Raw genomic sequence first — 15,048 nt, forward strand, 5'->3', positions numbered from 1 at the left:
TGCGTCAATATGATAACTTGACTAGATAAACATAGAATATAAAATTTATGAAATTTAGTCTATTTAGTATTTAAGTGATTATTATATTCACACAGTTTCTTACAAACTATAAAATATCATTATATTTAATTAATATTAATTACTATAATTTTAAAATAACCATAGTCTCATATAGTACCTCTCAAGTGTAATATCATGGACCTATGCTCATTAGTACTCAAAAATAAAAATTCAAAAATTTCTCGTTCGAATTTGGATTAAGAAACAGTGCAAAATTAAAAAAAAAAATCATACGTTTAATAATTTACAGCAAAAATGTATATTGTCAGAGAACGCTCATTAAATAGTATAAAATAAAGGTATTTAAAAATATGATCCTTATTTATCCTTATAACAATTTCAAAAAATCAGAATCAGAATAACTATATTTTAAAGGAAAACACGGAGGCGAGTATGCTCGGTGAACCATCTTGTATAGGATAACAATCAAGATTATGATTAATTATTTAAATTATAGTTACGCGATTATAGAATAACATTTGTAGTACACGCATAATAAATTGTATTTTAATTTTTAGTAAGTATTAGCCCAGAGGTTACCAACCTGTTTTGACTCACGGCACTCTTAGTCGTTTTATAAAAATCCGGATGCACCCTGTAGACTACTTCGGTTTTATTTAGCAGTACATAAGTATAAATAAAAGTTGTTAAACGTCATATTATATTTTATAAACCGCTGTATAAGCCTATAGCATTCTACATTAATCGCAATTAAAAAATATGCATATCGAAAAATAAGTATGCTAAAAATGCATCAATATTTGAATAGCTTCCTCTATAGCTTCCAATTATCAAAATACGTCCAAAAATCAATCAGTCCACAGCTGTACATAGACTATTCTCAGAATATCACGTTTATTTTAGTATAAATCCACATTTTCAATAGTGGTCTTCCATGTATACTCAACACTCCGGTTTGTTACGAACACAATTCACATTACATATTTATATTATAATAGTATACTAACTACGTGTGTTGCAGAAGTATCTTACAATAAAGGTTAGGTATTGCAACTATTTACAACACATTTAAAATGGATAGTTAAAATAAAATAACCCGTCCCCGACCGCGTTATATATTGGTTTCTACCGGTGTCGACGACTGGATTTTTGTATTATTTTTAGATTTAAGGGTATAAAATAGAAAGAATTTATAACCATTGATTTTTACAGGCTGTGAGTTTTTATTCTCTGGATATTTTTTTTAGACCATAAAGATCTAGCAAAAAAAATCTTTAGTCACCCCAGAAATTAATTTACATATCGCTAATATGAGTTACATCAAGATTTATATTCATCAATAATAAAATAACAATAATAATAATCATAGTTTCTACTATAACCATTGTAATTAGAATGGAAATATTAACAATTTTATTAAAGGGTTTAATATATGACTTAATTTGCTTACAATTAAATTGTCGGTACACATTTTATAAATTATTTTACATTTATATTAAACAATAAGGGTTATTTGTTATTATTATAAAGTATTTGAATTGACTTATCGTATAGTAAATAATAAATATAATTGTATTTTTTGAACATTTGGAAGAAAAATAGTTGTCTGGCGAGTAAATCAACAATATCATAATTAAGTATTTTAATATTTTATTACTTACAAATCATTACTTACTTTAGGTTTTATTCGTCGAAATGCGGACTTTGACCGAGCTAATTGCCCCTTGACGTTATAATAAACACCATTGCTACGATAGATTTTAGAATATGGAACTGTTATATAAATACTTTTATACTCAGAAAGACTTTCAAAGAATTGAAAGGGTTCAAAAACGTTTTCGTTCATTAGCTAGTTATGTTTTAAAAATTTCTCACTCTCCTCATAATTTATTACACATTGCAGGTATCGAGATTTTCAAACTTATCTAACGTTGAAATCAGAAGTAAAATTCTAGACATAACATTTATTAATTATTTAGTTCTTTGTAAGATCGCTGCCATCGGTCTACTCTGCATTAGGGTTATATTTCATATACCCAGGATTCGAAACAAGTTTTCGAAATCAGCATTCGTAAAACCAACTACTTATGCATAATTACCCTACCCAAAGAACCATGCGTATAATTAATTTGAACCCTAGTCTCATTGATTCTTAGGCCAAGTGAAGTGTAAGATAAATCTTAGACTCAGACCATACATCATTTAGTTTTTAGTTTGTTCACGTGTATATTAATTGTACTATTAATTTGCTTACCTTTAGCTATTTTAATTGCATACTACTATTAATAATTTATTGTTATTCATATAATTTAATTGATAGCTTACTAACAGTCTTGTTTTTTTTTTTTTTTTGTAAAATTTCGCTAGTCGTTGAAATAAACAAAAAAATATTAGTTCATAGAAATGGACAACTATTTTTATTTTTTAATAAACAAGCAGAGTTTATTTAAACTTTTTGGTTGATTTTTATTCTTGTCGATTTGATTGATAATTTTTAGTTAATTTTATCTATACTTCTATTCAATTTAAACTAATCGAGATACAATTAATTATCATTGATTTTAATCATACCCTGTCAAGTTATACGGTTATCATGCCAGATACAATTTATATTGAAAAAGATATATTATACTAAGTATAAATTCGGCTTTTACATCAGTAATCGGATATATTAAACAAATTTCACATTATTACTACTAACATTACATTATTTTCGTGTCATATAGATGTTTTTGTATATATTATATTTCACCGATTGATGCATATAATATACCCACTACAAGCTATATGCAACACCCCGAAAAATCCTTCAAAATATTGTAGCAATTTCACATAACGTTATACGCGTTGTCCTTCTATTTATAGAGGATTATTGACCCTTCTGGAAACTAGGCTTTTATCTCGTTTAACGTTATTTTATTATTTTTACTACTTTCGTTTTTCTTTCATGTGAGTATATCTAAATAATTGGAATTACAATTACAATGTATTATACATCTGTTAGTTATTTTATAACTATGAGTGACTATGGATGATTATAATATTTTCCAAAATCGACACGATCGCAATAAAAAAATAAGTAGTGATTATTATAGATAGGTACGTACAATGAAAGTCGCCCATACGGTTAATTTATAAGCCATAATATTTACTTACGTCCATTGATATATTTTAATTTATTGTAATATTGTAATGTTTATATTATTTGATGTTTCGATTGTATATTTTTTTATTTAATGCATTCTTTTTTTGTGCCATATTGTCGTATTGTACCTAATGTATTTACTATAAATTATTACTGTTGTAGTATAGTTTGTACAAAATACATTAGATGTACAACAATGTACATCAGTATTTTTCGGTTACCTGTATTAAAAAAGTGCATTGAGTATATTTTGAAATATTAGTTAATAAAATAAGACTTACATTTTGTTAATAATCATCACGGTGACAGCAATTTAAATGCTAAGAATGTATACAGGATTAGGAAATAAAAAGCAAATTTATAACAACTAAATTATTTTATTTATTAAATGTTGAACTCGGAATATATCGTTATTGTTCAGTTATATTTTACGAGTCCATAAAATGTACACAAAATTCTAGCCTTAAAATAGGTAAGTAGGTCGTCAATTTATTTATTTTTTATCAATATCGCCAATCTAAAATGACTACATGAGTCTTCAATACCAAGACAAACAAAAATATTAAGTCTGCAAGAACAAGGTCGATATCAAAACTAATCTACAGGTGTAACCAAGACTATCACTATAAAAATATTAGAATCGGTCTTGATTTAATCATTATTTAGTTGAAACACTATTTTAAATACATATACAATTATCAGAAATCTTTAATACATTTAATTTTTTTTCTAGATTTGAACATAATTTATCAATTTTATTATGATATTTCAGATCTTAAATTTTAAAATAGTCATTGCCTTTTAATTCAGTATTATTAGAAGTTAGTAATTTTTAGAAATTTTTCTTTCCTGTTAATTTTTTTATAACTGTGTATAAAATGTATACCAAAAAAAATTTCGGCAATTTTATATCAATTCTATGCATTAATAGTTCTTAAATCTAAAATATAACGTTATAATTATTTTAATAAATGCTGAGCTTTGAATAGGTTGCAAAAAGTGCTTTTTTGCAAATAAATAAAAGTATTTGTTGAGTCTTATTGGATTTGAAAATCATTCCTCATAAGTGTTAAGTATCTAGTTACTTTATTTTTAATTTGTTTTAACAACAATCTAGTATTTCTGTTTAAATCATCTTTTCCAACTTCTTGTTTATATATATACGAGTAATAAAATCATAATATATAATCGTAATAACATAATCGTGCTTATTCGAGTTTCAATTAATAAGTTATGAAAATAGTGAGTGTTCGACGTGATTCAGCATGACTTGATGATGTAATTTCACTGATGAATTCTCATAATGATAATATTTCTAATTATATTAATATTTATAGTTCGTTTCTAATACGAATGAAAATAAATTATAATTTACTAATGGTCTACTCGTATATTGTCTAAAAATTATTCAAAATCTTTAAAATACAAAAATCAAAAATATTTGTTGATATTTTGTTTTTAATTTTATATTTTTCAGTTTAAAATAATTGAATATAAATATAATTTCGTGTACTAATTTATTGATAATTGATGTTTTGGAAAAAAAAAATCAGAAGCTCTAAAAAAATATCAAATCTTGAATTTTGAGAAATATTTTCTTATATTTTATTCCTCCCTCACTAAATACCGGCTGAAAACTTAACAAACGGATCTTCCTGTTGTATAACTAATTTTATTTATTGCATTTGTTTTAAAAACAAATTAACAAATATGTACATATTATATTAATAATGTACACATTATTAAGCTTATCTTATGTCAATATAAATTGTATATATTTAATAAAACGTTTTAATTTGAATTTTGAATACAATAAACTATGATGTACCGTTGTTCAAAAACAAGTAAGGATTACCTACACAGGAATATATTATTATTATAACAACTTTATAATATCCCGAGTATAGTCTATGTCGTTGAACCTTTATGTTTATAATCTAGGCTATGTATATTTGCACACCAGGTATTTAATAATTGAATTGCATCCGATTAGTAGTAATCTTTATATAATTCTATTGTATATTTGTATATTATACGTGTACATGCGTTTAATATATTTATTATTTATGTATAATTCTCGATGCTGGCTTTGTCACAATTGAAGCTTTTATAAGACACAATTCATTCGCAGAAATTAATAACAATAATTTTATAAAAACAATATTAATGAACATTATACAGATACAGATCGATTGAAAACATTTTACGTTAAATGAAATACATTTTGTTGAAATGATATTTATTATTGAAACCGATGACGTTTGTTTAAATTTTAAAATTTAAACTACAATAATTATAATAGTACTATAAAACCAATGAATTTAATGTATTTAATAATTTAAAATTGATAATATTTTAAAATTTCAACAAATAGCTACTGCTATAGTATGGTATTAAAAAATGTAATATAATCGCACGCGTTAGGAATATCGACCTCAGTGGCACATATTGTAATAATTAGTTTTCTCTACCAACATAATTAAGAAGAATATCAGTGTATACGACCCAACAGAATATCAATAAATTGTGTAGTCGTTTCTAAAGCTCTAATGACCAACTCAATAATAATCACAAAATAAAACCTAATGCGTAGACACGTAGACATTGGTTTAGTTAAAACATTCAAATGATTAGATGTCATATTTTTTTAGTCAATTGATATAATATATTATTCCTGCTTATTGAATATACCCGAGTGGTATCTTAAATCTGTCGGACAAATTGTGTATGCCTATCTCGATTCAATGCGTAGACCAAAATGTAAAGTGGTGTCTATTGAATTTTCATACGCCTCTCTTTATTTGGGCTCTCTACTAGCAAATACATTGACGTTAATAAATTATTGCGTGGTAATGTATAGGCATTAATTTATTTTATATTTATAGAGTTTTATACAATACACCTATTTAAGTTATATTTATATAACGCAATGTTTGTGTGTGTATGTAACCATAGCTAAGTTTATCGAACTCATAATTCTGAAATTTGGAATATGGGTAATCTAATATCTGCAGATTTGGACCTTAAAACTAATTTTTTAAATAATATATTTATTAAACAGAGGTTCAAACAGCTATTTGTCGGCTGACGAAAAATGAATACGTTTTTGTTTGTAGAGGGTTATTACTATTGGTTACAGAAAATAAAAAAATAGTTATTACTTATTACAATTGGATATCATTTAAGAACTGGATTTTTATTTGGTCAAAATATATACTAAAGTAATGTGTTAAAATATGCGTAGTTAACGTTTATCGTAGTTTAAGACAGGGTAAATACATTGGAATTATTTAAACTTGTCACAAACTATGCTGAACAGGATCAGCGCTAATTATTAAATATATCTACTGTATAAAATCAAAGGCCTGAAACTGATAACTTTTAGGAAATGCCAATCTTTTGTAAATCTCCAATTTTCGACCTATTTTTATAAGATCATTGTCAATAGATTTAGCAAGATCCGTGATTTCATTAACTACTTCTTATTACTTACTTTTTAACACATAATTGTTGAACACAGTTAAATCACGACCGGGTCAGGTATATAATAATATACACACGTATAGTAAGTATAGTATAGTAAACTATTTCTTAAATTATTTAATCCATTTATTACTAAATCTAAATCAACATTTATTTTGAAGCAATTCATTGCGCCGTAAATATCTAATGATTTGAAATGGTGTTTGTTCATAGACCTCACCAATTATAAACGATGGATTGGATTTTATTATCGCGTATCATAGAAAACTTTTTATTTTATTTAGGAACAACATACGGGCCCCCGTAGACTAAGGAACTTAAATTTTAGGGTTTCGATTACAAAATGATGGTGTACAACACTGAACACAAGGTGGGCCCCTTACGCACGGCCCGTTGTTACTAACAAGCAATAAAAGTACGATAGATGTTTTTGATACTTAACAATTTTATAGACTATTTAAAGCCCAGCGTTTTATGTAGTTTTGAACAAACCGCGGTACAACAAATGAAATATACTCTTGTAACATACAAATGTATGGATATTCCATATACCTATTAAAACCAAGTATGAAAGGACGTAACTCACGTAACACAATATAAAGTTAATTTCTCAGTAAAAAAAAAAAAATTATCTCATATAGCACCTAATTATTAAATTATGTGATCACACGAGTAAGTTAAATTACTATCATGCATTATTGTTGATATAATGGTTACCCATTAATTTTTTTTTATATTTTATGGTACCATAATACTCCCATTTGATAAACTATTTATTTAGATTTTATCGTTTTAAGCTTTTAAGTTTATTTCGATTTAATATTATTATATTATTCTGTATAAATTATATTTTCATATTGTTATGCATAAGCGTAAAAAGTAATAAAGTATTTAAAGTGGGTTAGTATAGAATTATAGAATAGTATGTAATACATATCAAATGTTGCCATTATCAATTACAATGATGTAAGTAAAAATAGAAGAGCTCAGATAATTATATTCATAACTTGAACTCAGATAAACAATACGAAACTTTTGGGATAAACTAATAATGAAATTTTGGGTCAATAATGATAGAAAATAAATATTTCCACACCAAACAATGTTCGTTAGAAAATAAATAATTAACTTAACATTAATAAATTAAAGAAGAAAATCGACCCAACTAAGTGTAATAGTGTACCTATACTGTAGGTACCATAAACTTAACTTAGCCAGAGTTCTTTTGTTCACTTAGTTTAAGGGTGGATAATGAAATAATTAAAATCTTCGGTTCACGTGGAAGTTGACATATCGTTGTCGTTAATTAGGTTAATATATTATTGAATTTGATTTTTATATAGGTAACTGAAACTTAATAATATAATAATATAAACTCAATAATTTAATCTAATGTAATTATATGTGAACTGAGTGTCAAAGTGTAATAAATTTTAGTCGTTAAACAGATGAAATATAATAATTGAAGTTTCTTAATAGATTTCAAAATAGTCTGAGTAGATGAGTATAATATATGACACATTGGTATACTAAGAATCACTCTACCCACCATAAATAATACACAATATGAATTGTCTAAAGTTGTTTCAGTAAAAATAAAAATAAATAATACTTTTATAGAACAGGAGAATAAAGTATAGTGTACTCCCCTAAAAAGTTGAATACAAAATGTATCTTTCCTCATTTTCATATTTTCTCAGAACTACTTATAAATAAAAAAAAATTAACCATAAGTAGTAGGTACTCATCTAAAACAGTAATTTCTAAAAAAAAATCTTTTATAAAGTATCTCTGTGCTGTTGTCTTATGGACAGCGCTAGGAAGAAACAATATAATATTTAATTATAGAAATGGTTAATAAATGTTGTATTTCAAATTATCTTGTTCACGCTTCTTTACTAGATGATTATTGTAGTTCCTTATTAATATATTATTATAATTTCTTATTACAGAGTTCTGACAAAGTTTATCATATAATATCCACATATTACAAATATACGCATAATACCATTATTCTTAGTGTCATACTACGTAGGTATATATTATGCATTTACCAAATGTATAGAAACTTAAATTTTAAAATAATCTAATGTTATATCGTTATAATACTCGTATTATTACAAATGTTTACATCTAAAGTTATCTTATAATATCGTGAACCAACTTACAAGTTCAAATGGTTCTAAATAATATTGCATTATGTATGAAATATACAAAATGGTATTTTATTACAAATTATAACAAAATACGTGCCGTAGTGTAATCTAAGTTGGGAAAACCTGACCATTTATACTTTATGTCCCGGAAAATAAAACTTTCAATGGGATTTATAGTGAGGTCTTACAATAATAATAATGTAATGAAATTTTTAAAGATGGTTAGTTCAATTAAACTATAAATGGTAATAATGCTTAAATAAATATTTATAACTCAAACGAAGCCACATAGCTCAACTAGTTTAAATATAACAGGTATATTATACACAAACTATTTCTGCGGATTTTAATTAAAACGATATTGTATATATTTTTAAAGAAATTATTTTTATGTCAAATATTTTAAGTGAAACGTTTTATAAATAAATTAAAAGCGCATAAAGTAATGATATTAATGTTTTACTTTTGAATTGTTGCTAAGTACTAATAATTATAATAAAAACTTAATAAGATTCTCATATATATATATATATATATATATATATAGGTAAGTACTTACTATAAAATTTTCAATGGTAGAACGGATATTATATTTTTCTTTATATTAATATACGTCGTGTAATATAAATTATTATATTATATTTTAAACTTATTTATTCCATACCTATACGTTTAACATTGAATGGGTATTAAATCTAATATCTATTCATATTATATACTCTGAAATGCGGTATAATAAAAATATTTAAATATTCCTCACAGTTCCTAACAAAATCGTAAAATGTTTATGTTTATGAGGTGATTTTATTGAATAATAATAACACAAATAAAAAATATACATATAGTATATTATATTATATTATTTATACTGAAAAACTAGAATTATTATTAATATTTCAATACGATTTTTAATACAGGTACATTTTAATATATTTAGATTTTAGCTATAAGTTTATAGCCAATGTATATAATATATCATTATAACGTAATATTATTTAATTTCAAAATAGTATGGGTAATTATTATTTGCGAATAAATGTTGATAGTTACGTATTAAAACAAAATTAATTAAATAATAAATAAACAACAAATTAAGTAAAATACTTGGTAAAAATCTTGGTCTGTTTGAGTAGGATATCTTTAAATTGAAAAAACAATAATAAATCATTGCATTCGAAAAATTGTTTTATTTTTTTATTATTGTGTTGGTCTAAAATTTGTTTAATTTATTTAATAATGAGATTTTTTTTAAAAAAAATTTTCAAAAATGATTGAGAAATTAGGAAAATTTCCTGTTTCACTTAGATATAAATTGAATAAAATTAGTAATTATAAAAAGTTGTTACCAGATATTTCGTTTGGTCTTGTACTGCTCTAAATTTGATAAATAAAAAAAAAGTACATATTGTTTTAGGCAATCCCAGCAAATATACATAGATACATCCTATTCATTTTTTTCATTGGTTGTAAAAAACATTTTATATTGATAATACTCCACAATTTATTTGTTTATTTTAAAATAAAAAATTAATATAATTGTGAAACTGTGTACCTAACTGAGGATAAAAATGCATAATGAAAACTGTTGATAAGAGTTTTAAAGTTACATTATCAAAAGGAAAACACTACTAAGCAGAAAAAAAATGTTCACCAAAGATACTTAAAGAAAATGAGCTAAGGTAAAACATTTTATAAACAAATTTCATTTTATTTATTATGGACGTTTTAATTAAATAGGTATACATATATACAGAAAAAACTATATCATTTGGAATAACTTAAAACTATACTTTTTCTCATCTCTGAATTTATAAAAACAAATAGGTGCAATTGACTTTATGTTAATTGTGTATACACAGTAGGTAGGTATATATGTCATAATGACTTCAATTAAATCAAAAATAAAACTAATACGTAAAATAATTACTCAAGATAAATAAAATAAATAATCTTTAATTTTGTTTAAAAAAAAAAAAATATCAATACGTGTACATAGTTAATATAATATATACCTAATTTAAGCTTTAAAACAACGATTACTATAATAATCAATATTAAATCTACTTACCTACTATATATGTTTAATATTTAGCCATTTCTCATTTTATTTTTAGAGCTGTAATATTATAAACTATTTTAACGTGACATAATATTTTTTTTAAATAACAATTTGGTCTTATTCATAGAACAAGCATAAATGTAAAATGAAAATTACGAAGTATATTGGATGTTGGACTCTATAATGATTAATCTCGACCAATTCACTATCATATATTATGTGAAATATTATTTTTAAATTTAAAAGTAGGTAACATCCTCTACTCAAGCGGTCATATCCATGTGTATTATTTTATATGCACAACATATATTGTATTTATATTGTAAAATATATTCGCTTTTATATTAATATAAATATGTAAAAGTAATAAATATTGAACAGTGAATGCCATCAAAACAGTTAAACTAAAATAGTTATTGATGGGTATCATTCTACTTTGTTGTGACCCATCGTGAATTATTTGTGCTTGTTTCATTGTAAAACAATATAATATAACAGCAAATAAAAATAAAAGAAATAGGCAATTTCAAAGTTTGTTAACGAGTAAAAATGTACTAGAAATATTAAAATGTATGTACTATGAGATTAGATTTTATAAAATTAATAAACAATAGAATATTAAGATTGAATAGTTTACGAGTAGCCTTGTATCGTCTTTTGGAATTTTGAACAAAAGTAAATTTTTAAAATATTACCGATGTAAAAATAATTCATTCCACGTGGTCTTTTTAAGTTATTAATGATAAAAGAATAGTTTTAAGATCTTTGAGATACTGTTGGAATAATACAACGTTCTTTATTTATTTAAAGGACCATCTGTGACTCTATACTATCCAATATATAAAACAGAATATAAGGTGCCCGTTTTGTTAAACCGATAGATTTTATCACACTGTTTTAATTTTAAACTGTGAGGAATTATTTTTAATAGTAATTTTATGATTAACTATAAACAATTAAGAAAATAATACATTTAAGATGTAAATGATAATGATAATAATGCCTATTTTAAGGTTTCAATTTTTATAGATGCCATATTATATAATAATGAAACTAGTAGTTCAAACTGAGATTATTCCATGTCAACAAACAAATACATAGTATATCATTTATTTTATCAACTGTTATTAAAGAACATGTTTAAATCATGGTAATGGATACTTTCAGGTTTGCTTGATGTATTAAAGTAAATGTAGTTACTTATTTAATTATATTTAATTGATTTTAAAAAGTAATATTTTTTTTTAGCACTTTAAGTTTTAAAAATAATTTATTGATATAAATTATATTTTATGAATAATTATAATCAAGATCATATTTTTTCAAATATAACGATAGTCATTTTATATTTAATTTAATAAGACTTTCATGACGTACCAAAATCAGATAGCTACCTATGAAAAATAACGGAGTTCTATCCTTAAAAGAATTTGCACTTATATTTATTGTTTTATTTCATTCTCGATTGCGAGGAATGTTGTAGAATGACTATTCATAATTAAATAAGTTAATAACAAAGCTACTTTACCCATCTGCAACACTCTGTAGTCTGTTGTTTATACTTTTTTTTTTCATAACAGTTAAATAATAGCAAAGAGTTGAATTTAATTAATGAGTTTAAAATAAAATCGCCATTTAAAATGCTAATTTTTTGGTACAGTTGTTATTGATTATAATTTATAAGATTAAACTTCGTGTATTATCATGAAGTTTATTCTATTCTTTTTAATTATTAAGTTTATAAAATCATGTAAATAGTTTTAAGGCCAATAATCTATTCATTCTATTAATTTATGCCATCATCAAAACATTAATAATAATAAAAATAGATTTAAATATTTATAATATTATATACATTTATTTTATATTATCAGATTTAGATATTAGTTGGTATCAAATTGTTCATATTTAAATGTACAACAGTAGTAAAACTGTATTTATTAATTAATAGCAAATTCAAACATCCTAATATTTCAAATATTAATTATTTATTACTGTTAATTTCATTGACCTCATACTTAAGTTCAGGAAAAATTTTACAAGTACTAATATTGAAGTCTTAAAGTCATCTATATTTATACTATAGTCTATAAAAATCAATAACTGAAATTCTCTTAAATGATATGATAAAATAAAAAACACATTCGTAGTAATTTTTTTAAAATAAAGCATAAAAATGATAAAATCGCTAATTTTTTCAAAATGAAATATTTAAATTCATGAAAAATAGGTATTTCTAATGAGGTGAATTAACCTCTGGTGTAAAAAAAAAACAAGTTTAGAGAGAAATAATTTTTTATTTTATTATTAGAATAGTTTTATATAACACCTGATACGTCTTTAGACAGTAATTATATAAAATCATTTAAACCGTTACAGTGCAAATAATCATACTGCATTCAACAATAAGCTTGAAAAAAAATTGAATAATACAGTAAGTAAAATGGTCTTTTTTTTATCATTATTTATTTAAAACTATGGGATTTTAAAAAAATAGAGTATACAAATATGTACTATGATAAAGTATGATAAAGATGTCTTGTAGAAAAAAATCATTAATACTTATGGATTTTTTCTAAAGATTACAAAATAATAAAGTGTAACTTACAACTGAAATAATTTAAAGATCGCAGTAAGTAAAATATTTTTGCAGTGTTTGATATACGCCGCATTATATCAAAATAAATGTTACATAGTAGATTACATTATTAAAAAATATATATTTATTTACTCATCACCTAAAAAATAATTCGGTATTGTAAAATGGAATTTAAATAAATATATTTTTGAAAATAACTGGACTCATTTTTATTGTTATTATTTCACAATTGTCTACCTGCTAACCCAATTGATGAATGATTTCTTTATGAATAAAGATTTTATTCGGTCATTATAATATTATATACATATAGTGTTATTGAATATTTGGTCTGAAATTATAAAGCATTACAATCAACTCGTTTCACATTTATTTTGTAATTTGAGTGTTTCCACTAGTAGTTTACCAGAGACATTTTATGTCAGACCCTTTAATTCACTTCTACCAACAATAAAGGTTGTTCGGTTTTCAAGCGTCAATAAAAACCTTTGCACGTGGGTTCAATGTTATTTTAATATATAAGTATAAATATATATGTATATATGTATGTATTATACTCGTATACCCACAACTTTTTATTTTGTATTATTTGATCTTGTGTTGTATTAGATTTTGTTTTTAAAACATTTGTTATTATAATAGTCTTTATTTTTAAACATACATAATATATTATGATAATTTAATGATATTATTATATTGTTTCAGTGTCACGTAATTTAAATTAAATACACTACTGTATATATAATATGCCATGATAAATTCTTCTACCTTGAAATAAGTATGTGTCAAGATGCATATGATGAATATAAAAATGAGTTATACAAATAAAACTATAAAATATATAATTGAGTAATAATTGAAAAACAAAATACGGTCTCATAAAAAATATTTATGCAATACTTGATTGTAACGATACGATTGTTTTGAGTATAAAACTTTTTGTTGAAAGCTATCGTTAATATATTTTTTATAACTGTGTATTGCGTTATATTGAGATCTAATTTTTAAAATTCTTCAAAAACTTTGGTAAAAGTAATATTAAAATTAGTGGTTAATTTAAACAAGTTGTAAGTTTGGTAAATTGTATTACTATTTTCTTTTATGTATTAATTTCGTGATTTATTGTAAATTATGCATTTTAAAGTAACTAGATCAAATAGAAATGTTATTGTTTTGTTAATTAAAAATATAGATGAATAAGGCATTTAGTTATTATTTTATACATATATAATTAAACATTTGTGCTATAGAGAAAAAACAGACATAACCGATAATATTTCAATAGAAATAAAATAATCAAATACGTATAATATGGAATTTTTATATTTTAACTACTCAATGTTATAACCATTTTTACAATACATATATAATATAACTGTAATTTCAAAATGCTAATTTATTATTGACTTAACAAAGTCCGTTTAGTTCCATGTGAATAGACAATAATTACTGTGTTGTGTCCAGCCCATGTAAAAAGTTGAAAAATAAAAGCAATTTCGTTTGAACCCCTGTCAAACTGGCAAAAGTTTCGGTGACAAACGGGGAATAGCGAGAGGGAAATTGGAGTTTATCAGTTGACCTTAAC

At 23.8% G+C, this 15,048-nt stretch overlaps 1 protein-coding gene across 2 annotated transcripts in view; it reads right to left on the bottom strand.

Moving 5' to 3' along the window:
- The window catches only part of LOC132923869 (hemicentin-1-like), a 242,964-nt gene that overhangs the window by 94,788 nt on the left and 133,128 nt on the right, over positions 1-15,048 (bottom strand). The gene's annotated exons all lie outside the window — the stretch shown is intronic.

Source organism: Rhopalosiphum padi, chromosome 3 (assembly GCF_020882245.1).
Source record: "Rhopalosiphum padi isolate XX-2018 chromosome 3, ASM2088224v1, whole genome shotgun sequence".
Taxonomy (NCBI): Eukaryota; Metazoa; Arthropoda; class Insecta; order Hemiptera; family Aphididae; genus Rhopalosiphum; species Rhopalosiphum padi.